The 22,889-nt window shown below is 33.9% G+C and overlaps 3 long non-coding RNA genes across 3 annotated transcripts; all 3 read left to right on the top strand.

The window, feature by feature from the left end:
- The first annotated feature begins 2,603 nt into the window (after positions 1-2,603).
- Positions 2,604-3,348, top strand: LOC137628438 (uncharacterized). The gene is made up of 3 exons (XR_011041369.1): positions 2,604-2,669; positions 2,796-2,886; positions 3,022-3,348. It is a non-coding gene; the product is annotated as an uncharacterized lncRNA (long non-coding RNA).
- A 6,369-nt stretch (positions 3,349-9,717) lies between these two features.
- Positions 9,718-10,513, top strand: LOC137628437 (uncharacterized). Its single transcript, XR_011041368.1, has 3 exons — positions 9,718-9,783; positions 9,910-10,000; positions 10,136-10,513. It is a non-coding gene; the product is annotated as an uncharacterized lncRNA (long non-coding RNA).
- A 6,317-nt stretch (positions 10,514-16,830) lies between these two features.
- LOC137628436 (uncharacterized) lies at positions 16,831-17,549 on the top strand. The gene is made up of 3 exons (XR_011041367.1): positions 16,831-16,896; positions 17,023-17,113; positions 17,249-17,549. It is a non-coding gene; the product is annotated as an uncharacterized lncRNA (long non-coding RNA).
- The last annotated feature ends 5,340 nt before the right edge of the window (positions 17,550-22,889 follow it).

Here is a 22,889-nt window from a genome sequence, read left to right as displayed (position 1 = left end):
GGATGAAGCCAATATTCCAGAGCTATCAGTCACAATACCAGCATTTGAAATTGGTGAAGAGAGCAATTGTTCCCATGGTCTTTCTGTGCTTTTCTCCACTGCGGAGCCTCTCATTGATATTAACAAGTTTTCCACTTTTAGGAGACTAGTGCTAGTATATCGGAGAGTTTTGATGTGTGTCCAGAAATGGAAAGTTAGAGCAGGGTTGAAGTGTGATAATTACGATTCTAGTACTCCGTACTTTGCTCAAGCCATTAATTTATTGATATCTTTTGAGCAGAAGAAATATTTTTCTGAAGTTTTTGAATATTTCAGTCAAGTTGATGTGCCTATTAAAGACATTCCTTCTATTGTGACAAAGTTTAACATATTTTTTGATGAGCAAGGTTTGCTTAGAGTAAGAAGTAAATTTAAGAAGTGGTATTTAAACAAAGATAACAAGTTTCCCATTCTACTGCCTAATGATAGTTATCTCACAAGACTTATTATAATGAATGCTCATGATAAATTACTTCATTCTGGTAGTTATGCCGTATTGACCGAATTAAGAAGAAATTATTTCATACCCAAACATTTTTCTACTGTTAAGAAAGCTTTGAAGCAGTGTATTCATTGCCGTCGGTTCAATAGTCGTAGCATTAAACTTAATCAGAATTCCTATTGAGATTTTCGTTGTAATCCACCAAATGTACCTTTTACCAATATATTTATAGATTATCTTGGTCCATTTTCAGTTAAAGTTAGTGGTGGGACACATAAAGTATGGTTATTATGTTTGACTTGTATGTGGTCTAGAGCAATTAATATGAAGATAGTTAAAAGTTAAAATGCAAGTGAATTTTTAAGAGCTTTTCAGATGCATTGCTTGGAGTATGGGATCCCTCAGTTGTGCATTAGTGATCAGGGATCGCAGATTGTAGCCGGAGCTAATATTATTACCTCATTTGAAGAAAATAATGTTGCCCCTCTTTCCTTTCAACAATATTCCAAAGGTGCTAGTCAGTTGGGATCTATGGTTGAGGTGTGCGTTAAAATGGTAAAAAGGTTAATTTTTGGAGCAATAAAGAATAACATTTTATCCTATTCGGATTTTGAATTTTTAGTATGTAATGTGATCCATCTCGCTAATAGACGTCCAATAGCTTTTAAGGAAGTTGTTAGAAATGATAGTAGAGATTCTCTTCCTGAACCAATCACCCCTGAACATTTGATCAGAGGGTATGAGCTGTCTTCTTTAAATTTGATTCCTGAATTGCAGAGCATTCCACAAGATCCAGATTTTGATTCCAGAGACATAGAGAAGAGTTACCAGGGGTTGTGCAAGGTTAAAGAAAATCTTAATAATATTTATCATAATGAATTTTTAGGTAATTTATTATATCAAGCTATTGACCGAAAGGACAGGTATCGTCCGGTTTCTCATGCATTGATAAAGCCAGGAGATGTAGTTCTTGTGAGGGAGGAACATACTAAAAGGAGTAATTATCCCCTAGGAATAGTTCGCGAAGTTGTAAGAAATGATTTGGGAGAGGTGACCCAAGTAACTGTATTAAAAGGGAAAACTAAAAAGATTAGTAAGTTACATGCAAGTCAAATAATTCCTTTCCTTAAGAGTAATACTACTGATGATATAGCTTGTAATACTGATACTAAGAATGTTCCTGGTGCTGTTAAAGAAAATGTCCTCGCGGCCTAAAAGAAAAGCTGCTACGATAAGTGAGGAAAGAACAAGAAAAATGTTGCTCTAATTTCATATGTTCATTTACAGCGATGAAGATTTTTTACCTTTGAAAAATCTTCATCCTCTTCCGTGGACTAAACGGAAATTAAGATTTCTTACATTGGTTTATTAGTATATGTATATATGTATTTATTGAAGTAAGGAGGACTTTTCTCTTAAACTATTAAAATAACTAGTTAAATTACATTTATATGCTTGGTACCATCTAAGTCCTGCTTGCTTACTACGAGCTATGTAATTAGCTAACAAGCCTTCTAATCACGCCATTTTCTCTTTACTTGGGAGGTTCATGGATATACCCAAGGCAGTCTGGCCTAGCAAACCATACCGTCCATATCTTCACTGACAGTATTTGGGCACGAAGATTTGAGCTGCTAGATTCGTGCTACAAGATTTTTATCATTGAATTTGTGCTGTGCTGCTATTTTACCGTACCATGTTTGTGTTGAGAGATTCAAGTGTTTCCGCATTGACGAAGTTATTCAACATGAACTAATCTCCCTTAATTTGGACTCTGAGCTTCCTTCGGCATGAAATTTTAAACTTCGAGGGCATTCGACTCGTCACATAGCTTGCATGGATAAAGGTGAGAACCAAGCATTGTTAGGGGTTTCGTAATGTTTTATGGTAATAATTATCCGTTGCCTTAAGCGTTCAAAGCACCAATATAAAAATAAATTCCTTCCTCTCTGATAGATATATATATATATATATATATATATATATATATATATATATATATATATATATATATATATATATATATATATATATATATATATATATATATATATATATATATATATATATATTGTGTACTATTAAACTAATTGTGATATTTGTACAATACTTTCGCTTAGTTATAATTGGTGAAGCTAGGTCGTCCTGGGTTATCATCCTGCGTTCATCTTTCTTATTTATATTATTGGTAAGACTTTATATTAGATTTAATTCGAAGGATGAATGTCATAGTGAATACATTATATAAAATTATATTGGTTATATTTATAGATTCGGGATATTGTTTGATGTCGGAATGTATTTCATTTTCCAGGATATCATTTATCCATATGTTTAATTGAAGTGGCTTAGTCCGAGGATAAATTCCCGGTTTCTTACATTGGCGAGCACTTCCAACATTATCGGTAATGGCTTATTAGGTTTATATAGATCATATATGCTATTTACGATTTATTCATATAGACTTTGTTCAAATTGAATTTATATATTTTCCTTTCTTTTATTATATCTTGATATATTCTTTTTTATTGTTTATACAGGTGAGGTTGGAAAAGCTGAAAGTAGTTTGGAAATTACCCCTAGATATAACCACCTTCAAGCAATCGAAATAGACAATTTATAGCATTTTTATTTTTCTGAAATGTTTATAATAAATTTGGTGAATTGTTTTGAAGAGTTTTCCTAACTACCATTGTAGAATGTTCAAATTTCAGCTTATGGCGCCCAACGTGGGGCTTTGATGGAGACTGCCGAATTTGCCGGAGTAAATTTCTTGTGTTTAAGGGTTGCTCAGAGTCCAATAATTAACTTTCTTTTCTAGCTCGTTATATTTTGTTAAATATGAATAAGTTGCAGATATTTGTAGGTCAGCGGAAGACTATTAGGAAAAAGGTCACTGAATGTTTTAATAATGTAAATAATTATGATTCCTTTAATCCTTCTGAGCGTTTGTCTGAGAGAGCTATTCTCTTACACTATAAGGAAAAGTTGGCTGATCTCGATAGTAAGATTCTAGCTGAGAATTTTTTTAATAGAGAAACTGTAGTTGAGGCTGATTTGGAAACTGAATTAAATTCATGTCAAGATTATTTGGATAAGATTGAAAGGTTATTGCCCTTGCTTGATGTTTCTGCAAATCCTTATTCTAATGTAACTGATACTGCTAGAAGCTTGCTTAAGCAGCCCACAGCTCCTCTTCCAGAATTTAGTAGTAGAGAAGGGGAAGATTTTTTAAGGTTCATAACCGAGTTTGAAAACACAACCAGTGCATTTAGTTATCCAGATAGGGGTTTGTTGCTTTTACTAAAACAGCACATAGATGGTAGGGCTAAGTATTTGTTGTATAGCTTAGAAGCTGACAAGCAATCTTATAAAGATGCCAAGGAGTTGTTAGTTTCAGCTTTTGCTTCTAAAGAAGCTAGAATAAATTCTACCATACAGAAATTGTTGAATCTTAAGCTTGGAGAGAAGGATGATCCTTTCATATATATCTCAAATCTGAGAACTATTTTTGAGGCTGTTCGGACGTTAAAAATTGATGCTAATGAGTTTACAAGGTTTTTTGCTTGGCGTGATATTAATGATAATTTCAAGAGCCACTTAGTTCAAATCACCACGAAAACTCACCCCTCTTTGGATGATATTCTCGATAATTTTTTTAATGCTAGTGAGAGGTACGAAAGTACTAAAGGTAAAACTCCTCAAGAGATTAAGTTTAGAAATAAGTTCAGAAATACTCCTGTTGAAGAAAGTACTGATAGTTTGGCCGTTAAAACTAAAGTTATGGAAAGTAAATCTTCTGTACCAAACTGTCTCCTTTGTAGTAGAAGTGATAGTAAGGAAACTAATCATTATGTTAATAAATGTCAGAAATTCTCTACTCCTGCAGAAAAAGTTCACATAATTGAGTCTTTCGGAGGTTGTGTAAAATGTGGAATGTTAAACCATATGTATAGCGAGTGTAGGTTTAGGTTTAAAAAGCGTTGCATAAATTGTAATGGTTATCACATGAGTTACCTTTGTGTGTCAGAATCTGCAAGGGATGGATCATCTCGGACTAATAAACTTAATTCTAATGTCACACAGGAGGCTAGCAGTGGAGTTGCTGTAACACACCAGTACTCGACGAATTCCATATTGCCCACATTTACTTTTTCTCTTGAGGGCAATGATAGTGTCTATAGGGGTTTGAAGGACAGCGGTTCTCAGAGTACATTTGTGTCTGCTAGATTAGCAATTTCACACAATTTTAAAATTGTTCACTCAAACATTGAGCTCACTGTCAAGGGTTTTAATGAGAGTAAAAGGTACTGTACTGAAGTTATTAAGATTCCTCTTGGGATTGGAGATTCAGTGGAGCATGTTTTGGCAATTGTGGTTCCGGAAATAAGCATTAATTTGGAGTTACCCTTTCTTGGTGAACTTGTTGAAGCTGTGCACAGTAAAGGGTTAGTTCTTGCTGATAAGTTGTTGAATAGTAATTTGAGGAAAATTGATAATGTGCATCTTTTGCTGGGCACAGATTCTTTCAGTTGCTTAACGGGGAAAGAGATAGTGATTGGTAATGTGAGTCCCTCTGTGTACATTGAATCTAAGGTAGGAATAATGCTCACTGGTAATATTGAAGCTTTGCTTGCCAATTTCAGAGGTACAGATGGGGGATTGGGAGCTTGTTTATCAGTAAGTAAGGAAGCTAATTGCTCAAATATCCATGTTTATAGCAATTCTTTTTTTCTTAGCAATAGTGTTGATATTTTGGAAGAGAATTGCCTATCAGGGTTTACTACTAATACATTTTTTTCAGTCCTTAATGATAAGGGTGATATTTTGGAGGGACAATTACAGCGTGCCACTGATCAAATTCTCGAATCTGAGTGCAAATATTTCTTGAATTATGATCAAACGAATTATTGTGAAACTAATACAGACCTTAACGAAAAGTTAACTGAATTTACTTTAAAACAGATTAGTAGAAGATCTGACGGAAGGATAGAAGTTCCTTTGTCATGGAATACCAAAGTGTCTCATTTACTTTCTAAAAATGAGGTGTTATCTAAGCTCATACTTAAGTCAAACCTTAAAAAGCTCAAGAATAATAAAGGTCATTTACAATTAGTTGATCAAACTTTTAAAGAGCAGATTAAGTTGGGTATCATTGATCCAATATATGATTTAGAGGTTTACAAGGCTGAACATCCCTACTTCTCTTTTTTGCCTCATATGCCTATTTTTAAGCTAGAGAGAGTCGACTAAATGTAGGGTAGTGTTTTTGTCTAATCTCAAGGACTTCTAAAAGCACATCTTTATCACATAACCAGTGTATGTTTTCAGGACCTATTTTGAATCAGAAATTGTCATCATCTTTCCTTAATTTACGGTTTGATAAGAATTTGTTAGTTTTTGATTTGCAGAAGGCGTTTAATATGCTTGCTTTAAGTGAAGCTGACCAAGCTAGATTACTGGTTTACTGGTACAAGAATGTTAGTAAGGGAGATTTTTCCTTGGTTGCATTTAAGAATGTTAGGCTTCCGTTTGGATTGAGATGCAGCCCATTTTTACTTATGATATCTCTGTATTACATATTAGTTGCACAAGCATCTGACCAGTCAATGTTGTCTGAATTGAAGCATTCAATATATTCACTTATATATATGGATAATGGAGCTGTCACTTTCAATGATTCAGAGAGTTTACATTGGGCTTATAAACAGATTCCATGTATTTTTGAGCCATACAATTTTAAGGTTCAACAGATTGTCACTAATGATAGGGATTTACAGGATGTAATTGATGCAGAGAATAGAGTTGTCACTCCTGAAATAAATAAACTGTTCGGTCTATCATGAGATAGGTACTCTGATGAGATATTTACAAAGCCTATTAATCTAAATGCTGAAGCTAAGACTAAAAGGTCCATATTGCAAACTATTGCTTCCCAGTTCGATATCTTTGGATTTAATATGCCATTATTTAACAGGTGTAGATTATTTATGCATAAATTACAGTGTCGAAAGAAACTTAGATGGGATCAAATACTATACTATCTCAGGAGTTGCAGAAGGAATGGCAAAATATTTCAAAGCAGTGTAACAGAGCAGCACCTTTACGTATTTCTAGATCTGTTGGTCCTCGTAATGGTGAATATAGTATTTTAGTGTTTACAGATGCCAGTCGTGATATATATGGATGTGTCCTTTATTTGCTTCATAATGAGTCTAATAAGCTTAGCTTCGTTCATGCCAAAAATAGGCTAGTTAATAAACAGCTAGATTGCAAGTCGATACCAGCCCTTGAGTTAAATGCAATAAGTTTAGGAGTAGAATGTGCTATGGAAATTTTCAATGACTTATCTGGGTCACATTGCATGAAGCCTCTACAGATTGTGAATATGACTTTATATACAGATTCCATTTGTGCTTTACATTGGCTTAATGCATCTTCATCTAAACTAGATAAAATGAATAAACACACAACATTTGTTCGCAACAGGATTCATAATATTCAGAGAAAGTGTGAAATGTTTCCCGTTACTTTTAAATTTGTTTCTGGTAAGGCAAATCCTGCAGATTTGGTGACAAGATGTGTGTCGTATAATCAGCTTATGAATTCAAATTATTTTTCAGGACCAAGTTTGGATGAAGCCAATATTCCAGAGCTATCAGTCACAATACCAGCATTTGAAATTGGTGAAGAGAGCAATTGTTCCCATGGTCTTTCTGTGCTTTTCTCCACTGCGGAGCCTCTCATTGATATTAACAAGTTTTCCACTTTTAGGAGACTAGTGCTAGTATATCGGAGAGTTTTGATGTGTGTCCAGAAATGGAAAGTTAGAGCAGGGTTGAAGTGTGATAATTACGATTCTAGTACTCCGTACTTTGCTCAAGCCATTAATTTATTGATATCTTTTGAGCAGAAGAAATATTTTTCTGAAGTTTTTGAATATTTCAGTCAAGTTGATGTGCCTATTAAAGACATTCCTTCTATTGTGACAAAGTTTAACATATTTTTTGATGAGCAAGGTTTGCTTAGAGTAAGAAGTAAATTTAAGAAGTGGTATTTAAACAAAGATAACAAGTTTCCCATTCTACTGCCTAATGATAGTTATCTCACAAGACTTATTATAATGAATGCTCATGATAAATTACTTCATTCTGGTAGTTATGCCGTATTGACCGAATTAAGAAGAAATTATTTCATACCCAAACATTTTTCTACTGTTAAGAAAGCTTTGAAGCAGTGTATTCATTGCCGTCGGTTCAATAGTCGTAGCATTAAACTTAATCAGAATTCCTATTGAGATTTTCGTTGTAATCCACCAAATGTACCTTTTACCAATATATTTATAGATTATCTTGGTCCATTTTCAGTTAAAGTTAGTGGTGGGACACATAAAGTATGGTTATTATGTTTGACTTGTATGTGGTCTAGAGCAATTAATATGAAGATAGTTAAAAGTTAAAATGCAAGTGAATTTTTAAGAGCTTTTCAGATGCATTGCTTGGAGTATGGGATCCCTCAGTTGTGCATTAGTGATCAGGGATCGCAGATTGTAGCCGGAGCTAATATTATTACCTCATTTGAAGAAAATAATGTTGCCCCTCTTTCCTTTCAACAATATTCCAAAGGTGCTAGTCAGTTGGGATCTATGGTTGAGGTGTGCGTTAAAATGGTAAAAAGGTTAATTTTTGGAGCAATAAAGAATAACATTTTATCCTATTCGGATTTTGAATTTTTAGTATGTAATGTGATCCATCTCGCTAATAGACGTCCAATAGCTTTTAAGGAAGTTGTTAGAAATGATAGTAGAGATTCTCTTCCTGAACCAATCACCCCTGAACATTTGATCAGAGGGTATGAGCTGTCTTCTTTAAATTTGATTCCTGAATTGCAGAGCATTCCACAAGATCCAGATTTTGATTCCAGAGACATAGAGAAGAGTTACCAGGGGTTGTGCAAGGTTAAAGAAAATCTTAATAATATTTATCATAATGAATTTTTAGGTAATTTATTATATCAAGCTATTGACCGAAAGGACAGGTATCGTCCGGTTTCTCATGCATTGATAAAGCCAGGAGATGTAGTTCTTGTGAGGGAGGAACATACTAAAAGGAGTAATTATCCCCTAGGAATAGTTCGCGAAGTTGTAAGAAATGATTTGGGAGAGGTGACCCAAGTAACTGTATTAAAAGGGAAAACTAAAAAGATTAGTAAGTTACATGCAAGTCAAATAATTCCTTTCCTTAAGAGTAATACTACTGATGATATAGCTTGTAATACTGATACTAAGAATGTTCCTGGTGCTGTTAAAGAAAATGTCCTCGCGGCCTAAAAGAAAAGCTGCTACGATAAGTGAGGAAAGAACAAGAAAAATGTTGCTCTAATTTCATATGTTCATTTACAGCGATGAAGATTTTTTACCTTTGAAAAATCTTCATCCTCTTCCGTGGACTAAACGGAAATTAAGATTTCTTACATTGGTTTATTAGTATATGTATATATGTATTTATTGAAGTAAGGAGGACTTTTCTCTTAAACTATTAAAATAACTAGTTAAATTACATTTATATGCTTGGTACCATCTAAGTCCTGCTTGCTTACTACGAGCTATGTAATTAGCTAACAAGCCTTCTAATCACGCCATTTTCTCTTTACTTGGGAGGTTCATGGATATACCCAAGGCAGTCTGGCCTAGCAAACCATACCGTCCATATCTTCACTGACAGTATTTGGGCACGAAGATTTGAGCTGCTAGATTCGTGCTACAAGATTTTTATCATTGAATTTGTGCTGTGCTGCTATTTTACCGTACCATGTTTGTGTTGAGAGATTCAAGTGTTTCCGCATTGACGAAGTTATTCAACATGAACTAATCTCCCTTAATTTGGACTCTGAGCTTCCTTCGGCATGAAATTTTAAACTTCGAGGGCATTCGACTCGTCACATAGCTTGCATGGATAAAGGTGAGAACCAAGCATTGTTAGGGGTTTCGTAATGTTTTATGGTAATAATTATCCGTTGCCTTAAGCGTTCAAAGCACCAATATAAAAATAAATTCCTTCCTCTCTGATAGATATATATATATATATATATATATATATATATATATATATATATATATATATATATATATATATATATATATATATATATATATATATATATATATATATATATATATATATATATTGTGTACTATTAAACTAATTGTGATATTTGTACAATACTTTCGCTTAGTTATAATTGGTGAAGCTAGGTCGTCCTGGGTTATCATCCTGCGTTCATCTTTCTTATTTATATTATTGGTAAGACTTTATATTAGATTTAATTCGAAGGATGAATGTCATAGTGAATACATTATATAAAATTATATTGGTTATATTTATAGATTCGGGATATTGTTTGATGTCGGAATGTATTTCATTTTCCAGGATATCATTTATCCATATGTTTAATTGAAGTGGCTTAGTCCGAGGATAAATTCCCGGTTTCTTACATTGGCGAGCACTTCCAACATTATCGGTAATGGCTTATTAGGTTTATATAGATCATATATGCTATTTACGATTTATTCATATAGACTTTGTTCAAATTGAATTTATATATTTTCCTTTCTTTTATTATATCTTGATATATTCTTTTTTATTGTTTATACAGGTGAGGTTGGAAAAGCTGAAAGTAGTTTGGAAATTACCCCTAGATATAACCACCTTCAAGCAATCGAAATAGACAATTTATAGCATTTTTATTTTTCTGAAATGTTTATAATAAATTTGGTGAATTGTTTTGAAGAGTTTTCCTAACTACCATTGTAGAATGTTCAAATTTCAGCTTATGGCGCCCAACGTGGGGCTTTGATGGAGACTGCCGAATTTGCCGGAGTAAATTTCTTGTGTTTAAGGGTTGCTCAGAGTCCAATAATTAACTTTCTTTTCTAGCTCGTTATATTTTGTTAAATATGAATAAGTTGCAGATATTTGTAGGTCAGCGGAAGACTATTAGGAAAAAGGTCACTGAATGTTTTAATAATGTAAATAATTATGATTCCTTTAATCCTTCTGAGCGTTTGTCTGAGAGAGCTATTCTCTTACACTATAAGGAAAAGTTGGCTGATCTCGATAGTAAGATTCTAGCTGAGAATTTTTTTAATAGAGAAACTGTAGTTGAGGCTGATTTGGAAACTGAATTAAATTCATGTCAAGATTATTTGGATAAGATTGAAAGGTTATTGCCCTTGCTTGATGTTTCTGCAAATCCTTATTCTAATGTAACTGATACTGCTAGAAGCTTCCTTAAGCAGCCCACAGCTCCTCTTCCAGAATTTAGTAGTAGAGAAGGGGAAGATTTTTTAAGGTTCATAACCGAGTTTGAAAACACAACCAGTGCATTTAGTTATCCAGATAGGGGTTTGTTGCTTTTACTAAAACAGCACATAGATGGTAGGGCTAAGTATTTGTTGTATAGCTTAGAAGCTGACAAGCAATCTTATAAAGATGCCAAGGAGTTGTTAGTTTCAGCTTTTGCTTCTAAAGAAGCTAGAATAAATTCTACCATACAGAAATTGTTGAATCTTAAGCTTGGAGAGAAGGATGATCCTTTCATATATATCTCAAATCTGAGAACTATTTTTGAGGCTGTTCGGACGTTAAAAATTGATGCTAATGAGTTTACAAGGTTTTTTGCTTGGCGTGATATTAATGATAATTTCAAGAGCCACTTAGTTCAAATCACCACGAAAACTCACCCCTCTTTGGATGATATTCTCGATAATTTTTTTAATGCTAGTGAGAGGTACGAAAGTACTAAAGGTAAAACTCCTCAAGAGATTAAGTTTAGAAATAAGTTCAGAAATACTCCTGTTGAAGAAAGTACTGATAGTTTGGCCGTTAAAACTAAAGTTATGGAAAGTAAATCTTCTGTACCAAACTGTCTCCTTTGTAGTAGAAGTGATAGTAAGGAAACTAATCATTATGTTAATAAATGTCAGAAATTCTCTACTCCTGCAGAAAAAGTTCACATAATTGAGTCTTTCGGAGGTTGTGTAAAATGTGGAATGTTAAACCATATGTATAGCGAGTGTAGGTTTAGGTTTAAAAAGCGTTGCATAAATTGTAATGGTTATCACATGAGTTACCTTTGTGTGTCAGAATCTGCAAGGGATGGATCATCTCGGACTAATAAACTTAATTCTAATGTCACACAGGAGGCTAGCAGTGGAGTTGCTGTAACACACCAGTACTCGACGAATTCCATATTGCCCACATTTACTTTTTCTCTTGAGGGCAATGATAGTGTCTATAGGGGTTTGAAGGACAGCGGTTCTCAGAGTACATTTGTGTCTGCTAGATTAGCAATTTCACACAATTTTAAAATTGTTCACTCAAACATTGAGCTCACTGTCAAGGGTTTTAATGAGAGTAAAAGGTACTGTACTGAAGTTATTAAGATTCCTCTTGGGATTGGAGATTCAGTGGAGCATGTTTTGGCAATTGTGGTTCCGGAAATAAGCATTAATTTGGAGTTACCCTTTCTTGGTGAACTTGTTGAAGCTGTGCACAGTAAAGGGTTAGTTCTTGCTGATAAGTTGTTGAATAGTAATTTGAGGAAAATTGATAATGTGCATCTTTTGCTGGGCACAGATTCTTTCAGTTGCTTAACGGGGAAAGAGATAGTGATTGGTAATGTGAGTCCCTCTGTGTACATTGAATCTAAGGTAGGAATAATGCTCACTGGTAATATTGAAGCTTTGCTTGCCAATTTCAGAGGTACAGATGGGGGATTGGGAGCTTGTTTATCAGTAAGTAAGGAAGCTAATTGCTCAAATATCCATGTTTATAGCAATTCTTTTTTTCTTAGCAATAGTGTTGATATTTTGGAAGAGAATTGCCTATCAGGGTTTACTACTAATACATTTTTTTCAGTCCTTAATGATAAGGGTGATATTTTGGAGGGACAATTACAGCGTGCCACTGATCAAATTCTCGAATCTGAGTGCAAATATTTCTTGAATTATGATCAAACGAATTATTGTGAAACTAATACAGACCTTAACGAAAAGTTAACTGAATTTACTTTAAAACAGATTAGTAGAAGATCTGACGGAAGGATAGAAGTTCCTTTGTCATGGAATACCAAAGTGTCTCATTTACTTTCTAAAAATGAGGTGTTATCTAAGCTCATACTTAAGTCAAACCTTAAAAAGCTCAAGAATAATAAAGGTCATTTACAATTAGTTGATCAAACTTTTAAAGAGCAGATTAAGTTGGGTATCATTGATCCAATATATGATTTAGAGGTTTACAAGGCTGAACATCCCTACTTCTCTTTTTTGCCTCATATGCCTATTTTTAAGCTAGAGAGAGTCGACTAAATGTAGGGTAGTGTTTTTGTCTAATCTCAAGGACTTCTAAAAGCACATCTTTATCACATAACCAGTGTATGTTTTCAGGACCTATTTTGAATCAGAAATTGTCATCATCTTTCCTTAATTTACGGTTTGATAAGAATTTGTTAGTTTTTGATTTGCAGAAGGCGTTTAATATGCTTGCTTTAAGTGAAGCTGACCAAGCTAGATTACTGGTTTACTGGTACAAGAATGTTAGTAAGGGAGATTTTTCCTTGGTTGCATTTAAGAATGTTAGGCTTCCGTTTGGATTGAGATGCAGCCCATTTTTACTTATGATATCTCTGTATTACATATTAGTTGCACAAGCATCTGACCAGTCAATGTTGTCTGAATTGAAGCATTCAATATATTCACTTATATATATGGATAATGGAGCTGTCACTTTCAATGATTCAGAGAGTTTACATTGGGCTTATAAACAGATTCCATGTATTTTTGAGCCATACAATTTTAAGGTTCAACAGATTGTCACTAATGATAGGGATTTACAGGATGTAATTGATGCAGAGAATAGAGTTGTCACTCCTGAAATAAATAAACTGTTCGGTCTATCATGAGATAGGTACTCTGATGAGATATTTACAAAGCCTATTAATCTAAATGCTGAAGCTAAGACTAAAAGGTCCATATTGCAAACTATTGCTTCCCAGTTCGATATCTTTGGATTTAATATGCCATTATTTAACAGGTGTAGATTATTTATGCATAAATTACAGTGTCGAAAGAAACTTAGATGGGATCAAATACTATACTATCTCAGGAGTTGCAGAAGGAATGGCAAAATATTTCAAAGCAGTGTAACAGAGCAGCACCTTTACGTATTTCTAGATCTGTTGGTCCTCGTAATGGTGAATATAGTATTTTAGTGTTTACAGATGCCAGTCGTGATATATATGGATGTGTCCTTTATTTGCTTCATAATGAGTCTAATAAGCTTAGCTTCGTTCATGCCAAAAATAGGCTAGTTAATAAACAGCTAGATTGCAAGTCGATACCAGCCCTTGAGTTAAATGCAATAAGTTTAGGAGTAGAATGTGCTATGGAAATTTTCAATGACTTATCTGGGTCACATTGCATGAAGCCTCTACAGATTGTGAATATGACTTTATATACAGATTCCATTTGTGCTTTACATTGGCTTAATGCATCTTCATCTAAACTAGATAAAATGAATAAACACACAACATTTGTTCGCAACAGGATTCATAATATTCAGAGAAAGTGTGAAATGTTTCCCGTTACTTTTAAATTTGTTTCTGGTAAGGCAAATCCTGCAGATTTGGTGACAAGATGTGTGTCGTATAATCAGCTTATGAATTCAAATTATTTTTCAGGACCAAGTTTGGATGAAGCCAATATTCCAGAGCTATCAGTCACAATACCAGCATTTGAAATTGGTGAAGAGAGCAATTGTTCCCATGGTCTTTCTGTGCTTTTCTCCACTGCGGAGCCTCTCATTGATATTAACAAGTTTTCCACTTTTAGGAGACTAGTGCTAGTATATCGGAGAGTTTTGATGTGTGTCCAGAAATGGAAAGTTAGAGCAGGGTTGAAGTGTGATAATTACGATTCTAGTACTCCGTACTTTGCTCAAGCCATTAATTTATTGATATCTTTTGAGCAGAAGAAATATTTTTCTGAAGTTTTTGAATATTTCAGTCAAGTTGATGTGCCTATTAAAGACATTCCTTCTATTGTGACAAAGTTTAACATATTTTTTGATGAGCAAGGTTTGCTTAGAGTAAGAAGTAAATTTAAGAAGTGGTATTTAAACAAAGATAACAAGTTTCCCATTCTACTGCCTAATGATAGTTATCTCACAAGACTTATTATAATGAATGCTCATGATAAATTACTTCATTCTGGTAGTTATGCCGTATTGACCGAATTAAGAAGAAATTATTTCATACCCAAACATTTTTCTACTGTTAAGAAAGCTTTGAAGCAGTGTATTCATTGCCGTCGGTTCAATAGTCGTAGCATTAAACTTAATCAGAATTCCTATTGAGATTTTCGTTGTAATCCACCAAATGTACCTTTTACCAATATATTTATAGATTATCTTGGTCCATTTTCAGTTAAAGTTAGTGGTGGGACACATAAAGTATGGTTATTATGTTTGACTTGTATGTGGTCTAGAGCAATTAATATGAAGATAGTTAAAAGTTAAAATGCAAGTGAATTTTTAAGAGCTTTTCAGATGCATTGCTTGGAGTATGGGATCCCTCAGTTGTGCATTAGTGATCAGGGATCGCAGATTGTAGCCGGAGCTAATATTATTACCTCATTTGAAGAAAATAATGTTGCCCCTCTTTCCTTTCAACAATATTCCAAAGGTGCTAGTCAGTTGGGATCTATGGTTGAGGTGTGCGTTAAAATGGTAAAAAGGTTAATTTTTGGAGCAATAAAGAATAACATTTTATCCTATTCGGATTTTGAATTTTTAGTATGTAATGTGATCCATCTCGCTAATAGACGTCCAATAGCTTTTAAGGAAGTTGTTAGAAATGATAGTAGAGATTCTCTTCCTGAACCAATCACCCCTGAACATTTGATCAGAGGGTATGAGCTGTCTTCTTTAAATTTGATTCCTGAATTGCAGAGCATTCCACAAGATCCAGATTTTGATTCCAGAGACATAGAGAAGAGTTACCAGGGGTTGTGCAAGGTTAAAGAAAATCTTAATAATATTTATCATAATGAATTTTTAGGTAATTTATTATATCAAGCTATTGACCGAAAGGACAGGTATCGTCCGGTTTCTCATGCATTGATAAAGCCAGGAGATGTAGTTCTTGTGAGGGAGGAACATACTAAAAGGAGTAATTATCCCCTAGGAATAGTTCGCGAAGTTGTAAGAAATGATTTGGGAGAGGTGACCCAAGTAACTGTATTAAAAGGGAAAACTAAAAAGATTAGTAAGTTACATGCAAGTCAAATAATTCCTTTCCTTAAGAGTAATACTACTGATGATATAGCTTGTAATACTGATACTAAGAATGTTCCTGGTGCTGTTAAAGAAAATGTCCTCGCGGCCTAAAAGAAAAGCTGCTACGATAAGTGAGGAAAGAACAAGAAAAATGTTGCTCTAATTTCATATGTTCATTTACAGCGATGAAGATTTTTTACCTTTGAAAAATCTTCATCCTCTTCCGTGGACTAAACGGAAATTAAGATTTCTTACATTGGTTTATTAGTATATGTATATATGTATTTATTGAAGTAAGGAGGACTTTTCTCTTAAACTATTAAAATAACTAGTTAAATTACATTTATATGCTTGGTACCATCTAAGTCCTGCTTGCTTACTACGAGCTATGTAATTAGCTAACAAGCCTTCTAATCACGCCATTTTCTCTTTACTTGGGAGGTTCATGGATATACCCAAGGCAGTCTGGCCTAGCAAACCATACCGTCCATATCTTCACTGACAGTATTTGGGCACGAAGATTTGAGCTGCTAGATTCGTGCTACAAGATTTTTATCATTGAATTTGTGCTGTGCTGCTATTTTACCGTACCATGTTTGTGTTGAGAGATTCAAGTGTTTCCGCATTGACGAAGTTATTCAACATGAACTAATCTCCCTTAATTTGGACTCTGAGCTTCCTTCGGCATGAAATTTTAAACTTCGAGGGCATTCGACTCGTCACATAGCTTGCATGGATAAAGGTGAGAACCAAGCATTGTTAGGGGTTTCGTAATGTTTTATGGTAATAATTATCCGTTGCCTTAAGCGTTCAAAGCACCAATATAAAAATAAATTCCTTCCTCTCTGATAGATATATATATATATATATATATATATATATATATATATATATATATATATATATATATATATATATATATATATATATATATATATATATATATATATATATATATATATATATATGTGTACTATTAAACTAATTGTGATATTTGTACAATACTTTCGCTTAGTTATAATTGGTGAAGCTAGGTCGTCCTGGGTTATCATCCTGCGTTCATCTTTCTTATTTATATTATTGGTAAGACTTTATATTAGATTTAATTCGAAGGATGAATGTCATAGTGAATACATTATATAAAATTATATTGGTTATATTTATAGATTCGGGATATTGTTTGATGTCGGAATGTATTTCATTTTCCAGGATATCATTTATCCATATGTTTAATTGAAGTGGCTTAGTCCGAGGATAAATTCCCGGTTTCTTACATTGGCGAGCACTTCCAACATTATCGGTAATGGCTTATTAGGTTTATATAGATCATATATGCTATTTACGATTTATTCATATAGACTTTGTTCAAATTGAATTTATATATTTTCCTTTCTTTTATTATATCTTGATATATTCTTTTTTATTGTTTATACAGGTGAGGTTGGAAAAGCTGAAAGTAGTTTGGAAATTACCCCTAGATATAACCACCTTCAAGCAATCGAAATAGACAATTTATAGCATTTTTATTTTTCTGAAATGTTTATAATAAATTTGGTGAATTGTTTTGAAGAGTTTTCCTAACTACCATTGTAGAATGTTCAAATTTCAGCTTATGGCGCCCAACGTGGGGCTTTGATGGAGACTGCCGAATTTGCCGGAGTAAATTTCTTGTGTTTAAGGGTTGCTCAGAGTCCAATAATTAACTTTCTTTTCTAGCTCGTTATATTTTGTTAAATATGAATAAGTTGCAGATATTTGTAGGTCAGCGGAAGACTATTAGGAAAAAGGTCACTGAATGTTTTAATAATGTAAATAATTATGATTCCTTTAATCCTTCTGAGCGTTTGTCTGAGAGAGCTATTCTCTTACACTATAAGGAAAAGTTGGCTGATCTCGATAGTAAGATTCTAGCTGAGAATTTTTTTAATAGAGAAACTGTAGTTGAGGCTGATTTGGAAACTGAATTAAATTCATGTCAAGATTATTTGGATAAGATTGAAAGGTTATTGCCCTTGCTTGATGTTTCTGCAAATCCTTATTCTAATGTAACTGATACTGCTAGAAGCTTGCTTAAGCAGCCCACAGCTCCTCTTCCAGAATTTAGTAGTAGAGAAGGGGAAGATTTTTTAAGGTTCATAACCGAGTTTGAAAACACAACCAGTGCATTTAGTTATCCAGATAGGGGTTTGTTGCTTTTACTAAAACAGCACATAGATGGTAGGGCTAAGTATTTGTTGTATAGCTTAGAAGCTGACAAGCAATCTTATAAAGATGCCAAGGAGTTGTTAGTTTCAGCTTTTGCTTCTAAAGAAGCTAGAATAAATTCTACCATACAGAAATTGTTGAATCTTAAGCTTGGAGAGAAGGATGATCCTTTCATATATATCTCAAATCTGAGAACTATTTTTGAGGCTGTTCGGACGTTAAAAATTGATGCTAATGAGTTTATAAGGTTTTTTGCTTGGCGTGATATTAATGATAATTTCAAGAGCCACTTAGTTCAAATCACCACGAAAACTCACCCCTCTTTGGATGATATTCTCGATAATTTTTTTAATGCTAGTGAGAGGTACGAAAGTACTAAAGGTAAAACTCCTCAAGAGATTAAGTTTAGAAATAAGTTCAGAAATACTCCTGTTGAAGAAAGTACTGATAGTTTGGCCGTTAAAACTAAAGTTATGGAAAGTAAATCTTCTGTACCAAACTGTCTCCTTTGTAGTAGAAGTGATAGTAAGGAAACTAATCATTATGTTAATAAATGTCAGAAATTCTCTACTCCTGCAGAAAAAGTTCACATAATTGAGTCTTTCGGAGGTTGTGTAAAATGTGGAATGTTAAACCATATGTATAGCGAGTGTAGGTTTAGGTTTAAAAAGCGTTGCATAAATTGTAATGGTTATCACATGAGTTACCTTTGTGTGTCAGAATCTGCAAGGGATGGATCATCTCGGACTAATAAACTTAATTCTAATGTCACACAGGAGGCTAGCAGTGGAGTTGCTGTAACACACCAGTACTCGACGAATTCCATATTGCCCACATTTACTTTTTCTCTTGAGGGCAATGATAGTGTCTATAGGGGTTTGAAGGACAGCGGTTCTCAGAGTACATTTGTGTCTGCTAGATTAGCAATTTCACACAATTTTAAAATTGTTCACTCAAACATTGAGCTCACTGTCAAGGGTTTTAATGAGAGTAAAAGGTACTGTACTGAAGTTATTAAGATTCCTCTTGGGATTGGAGATTCAGTGGAGCATGTTTTGGCAATTGTGGTTCCGGAAATAAGCATTAATTTGGAGTTACCCTTTCTTGGTGAACTTGTTGAAGCTGTGCACAGTAAAGGGTTAGTTCTTGCTGATAAGTTGTTGAATAGTAATTTGAGGAAAATTGATAATGTGCATCTTTTGCTGGGCACAGATTCTTTCAGTTGCTTAACGGGGAAAGAGATAGTGATTGGTAATGTGAGTCCCTCTGTGTACATTGAATCTAAGGTAGGAATAATGCTCACTGGTAATATTGAAGCTTTGCTTGCCAATTTCAGAGGTACAGATGGGGGATTGGGAGCTTGTTTATCAGTAAGTAAGGAAGCTAATTGCTCAAATATCCATGTTTATAGCAATTCTTTTTTTCTTAGCAATAGTGTTGATATTTTGGAAGAGAATTGCCTATCAGGGTTTACTACTAATACATTTTTTTCAGTCCTTAATGATAAGGGTGATATTTTGGAGGGACAATTACAGCGTGCCACTGATCAAATTCTCGAATCTGAGTGCAAATATTTCTTGAATTATGATCAAACGAATTATTGTGAAACTAATACAGACCTTAACGAAAAGTTAACTGAATTTACTTTAAAACAGATTAGTAGAAGATCTGACGGAAGGATAGAAGTTCCTTTGTCATGGAATACCAAAGTGTCTCATTTACTTTCTAAAAATGAGGTGTTATCTAAGCTCATACTTAAGTCAAACCTTAAAAAGCTCAAGAATAATAAAGGTCATTTACAATTAGTTGATCAAACTTTTAAAGAGCAGATTAAGTTGGGTATCATTGATCCAATATATGATTTAGAGGTTTACAAGGCTGAACATCCCTACTTCTCTTTTTTGCCTCATATGCCTATTTTTAAGCTAGAGAGAGTCGACTAAATGTAGGGTAGTGTTTTTGTCTAATCTCAAGGACTTCTAAAAGCACATCTTTATCACATAACCAGTGTATGTTTTCAGGACCTATTTTGAATCAGAAATTGTCATCATCTTTCCTTAATTTACGGTTTGATAAGAATTTGTTAGTTTTTGATTTGCAGAAGGCGTTTAATATGCTTGCTTTAAGTGAAGCTGACCAAGCTAGATTACTGGTTTACTGGTACAAGAATGTTAGTAAGGGAGATTTTTCCTTGGTTGCATTTAAGAATGTTAGGCTTCCGTTTGGATTGAGATGCAGCCCATTTTTACTTATGATATCTCTGTATTACATATTAGTTGCACAAGCATCTGACCAGTCAATGTTGTCTGAACTGAAGCATTCAATATATTCACTTATATATATGGATAATGGAGCTGTCACTTTCAATGATTCAGAGAGTTTACATTGGGCTTATAAACAGATTCCATGTATTTTTGAGCCATACAATTTTAAGGTTCAACAGATTGTCACTAATGATAGGGATTTACAGGATGTAATTGATGCAGAGAATAGAGTTGTCACTCCTGAAATAAATAAACTGTTCGGTCTATCATGAGATAGGTACTCTGATGAGATATTTACAAAGCCTATTAATCTAAATGCTGAAGCTAAGACTAAAAGGTCCATATTGCAAACTATTGCTTCCCAGTTCGATATCTTTGGATTTAATATGCCATTATTTAACAGGTGTAGATTATTTATGCATAAATTACAGTGTCGAAAGAAACTTAGATGGGATCAAATACTATACTATCTCAGGAGTTGCAGAAGGAATGGCAAAATATTTCAAAGCAGTGTAACAGAGCAGCACCTTTACGTATTTCTAGATCTGTTGGTCCTCGTAATGGTGAATATAGTATTTTAGTGTTTACAGATGCCAGTCGTGATATATATGGATGTGTCCTTTATTTGCTTCATAATGAGTCTAATAAGCTTAGCTTCGTTCATGCCAAAAATAGGCTAGTTAATAAACAGCTAGATTGCAAGTCGATACCAGCCCTTGAGTTAAATGCAATAAGTTTAGGAGTAGAATGTGCTATGGAAATTTTCAATGACTTATCTGGGTCACATTGCATGAAGCCTCTACAGATTGTGAATATGACTTTATATACAGATTCCATTTGTGCTTTACATTGGCTTAATGCATCTTCATCTAAACTAGATAAAATGAATAAACACACAACATTTGTTCGCAACAGGATTCATAATATTCAGAGAAAGTGTGAAATGTTTCCCGTTACTTTTAAATTTGTTTCTGGTAAGGCAAATCCTGCAGATTTGGTGACAAGATGTGTGTCGTATAATCAGCTTATGAATTCAAATTATTTTTCAGGACCAAGTTTGGATGAAGCCAATATTCCAGAGCTATCAGTCACAATACCAGCATTTGAAATTGGTGAAGAGAGCAATTGTTCCCATGGTCTTTCTGTGCTTTTCTCCACTGCGGAGCCTCTCATTGATATTAACAAGTTTTCCACTTTTAGGAGACTAGTGCTAGTATATCGGAGAGTTTTGATGTGTGTCCAGAAATGGAAAGTTAGAGCAGGGTTGAAGTGTGATAATTACGATTCTAGTACTCCGTACTTTGCTCAAGCCATTAATTTATTGATATCTTTTGAGCAGAAGAAATATTTTTCTGAAGTTTTTGAATATTTCAGTCAAGTTGATGTGCCTATTAAAGACATTCCTTCTATTGTGACAAAGTTTAACATATTTTTTGATGAGCAAGGTTTGCTTAGAGTAAGAAGTAAATTTAAGAAGTGGTATTTAAACAAAGATAACAAGTTTCCCATTCTACTGCCTAATGATAGTTATCTCACAAGACTTATTATAATGAATGCTCATGATAAATTACTTCATTCTGGTAGTTATGCCGTATTGACCGAATTAAGAAGAAATTATTTCATACCCAAACATTTTTCTACTGTTAAGAAAGCTTTGAAGCAGTGTATTCATTGCCGTCGGTTCAATAGTCGTAGCATTAAACTTAATCAGAATTCCTATTGAGATTTTCGTTGTAATCCACCAAATGTACCTTTTACCAATATATTTATAGATTATCTTGGTCCATTTTCAGTTAAAGTTAGTGGTGGGACACATAAAGTATGGTTATTATGTTTGACTTGTATGTGGTCTAGAGCAATTAATATGAAGATAGTTAAAAGTTAAAATGCAAGTGAATTTTTAAGAGCTTTTCAGATGCATTGCTTGGAGTATGGGATCCCTCAGTTGTGCATTAGTGATCAGGGATCGCAGATTGTAGCCGGAGCTAATATTATTACCTCATTTGAAGAAAATAATGTTGCCCCTCTTTCCTTTCAACAATATTCCAAAGGTGCTAGTCAGTTGGGATCTATGGTTGAGGTGTGCGTTAAAATGGTAAAAAGGTTAATTTTTGGAGCAATAAAGAATAACATTTTATCCTATTCGGATTTTGAATTTTTAGTATGTAATGTGATCCATCTCGCTAATAGACGTCCAATAGCTTTTAAGGAAGTTGTTAGAAATGATAGTAGAGATTCTCTTCCTGAACCAATCACCCCTGAACATTTGATCAGAGGGTATGAGCTGTCTTCTTTAAATTTGATTCCTGAATTGCAGAGCATTCCACAAGATCCAGATTTTGATTCCAGAGACATAGAGAAGAGTTACCAGGGGTTGTGCAAGGTTAAAGAAAATCTTAATAATATTTATCATAATGAATTTTTAGGTAATTTATTATATCAAGCTATTGACCGAAAGGACAGGTATCGTCCGGTTTCTCATGCATTGATAAAGCCAGGAGATGTAGTTCTTGTGAGGGAGGAACATACTAAAAGGAGTAATTATCCCCTAGGAATAGTTCGCGAAGTTGTAAGAAATGATTTGGGAGAGGTGACCCAAGTAACTGT

Source organism: Palaemon carinicauda, chromosome 36 (assembly GCF_036898095.1).
Source record: "Palaemon carinicauda isolate YSFRI2023 chromosome 36, ASM3689809v2, whole genome shotgun sequence".
NCBI classification, from domain to species: domain Eukaryota; kingdom Metazoa; phylum Arthropoda; class Malacostraca; order Decapoda; family Palaemonidae; genus Palaemon; species Palaemon carinicauda.
The sequence above is the reverse complement of the archived record's forward strand: the minus strand, read 5'-3'. Positions and strand labels throughout refer to the sequence as shown.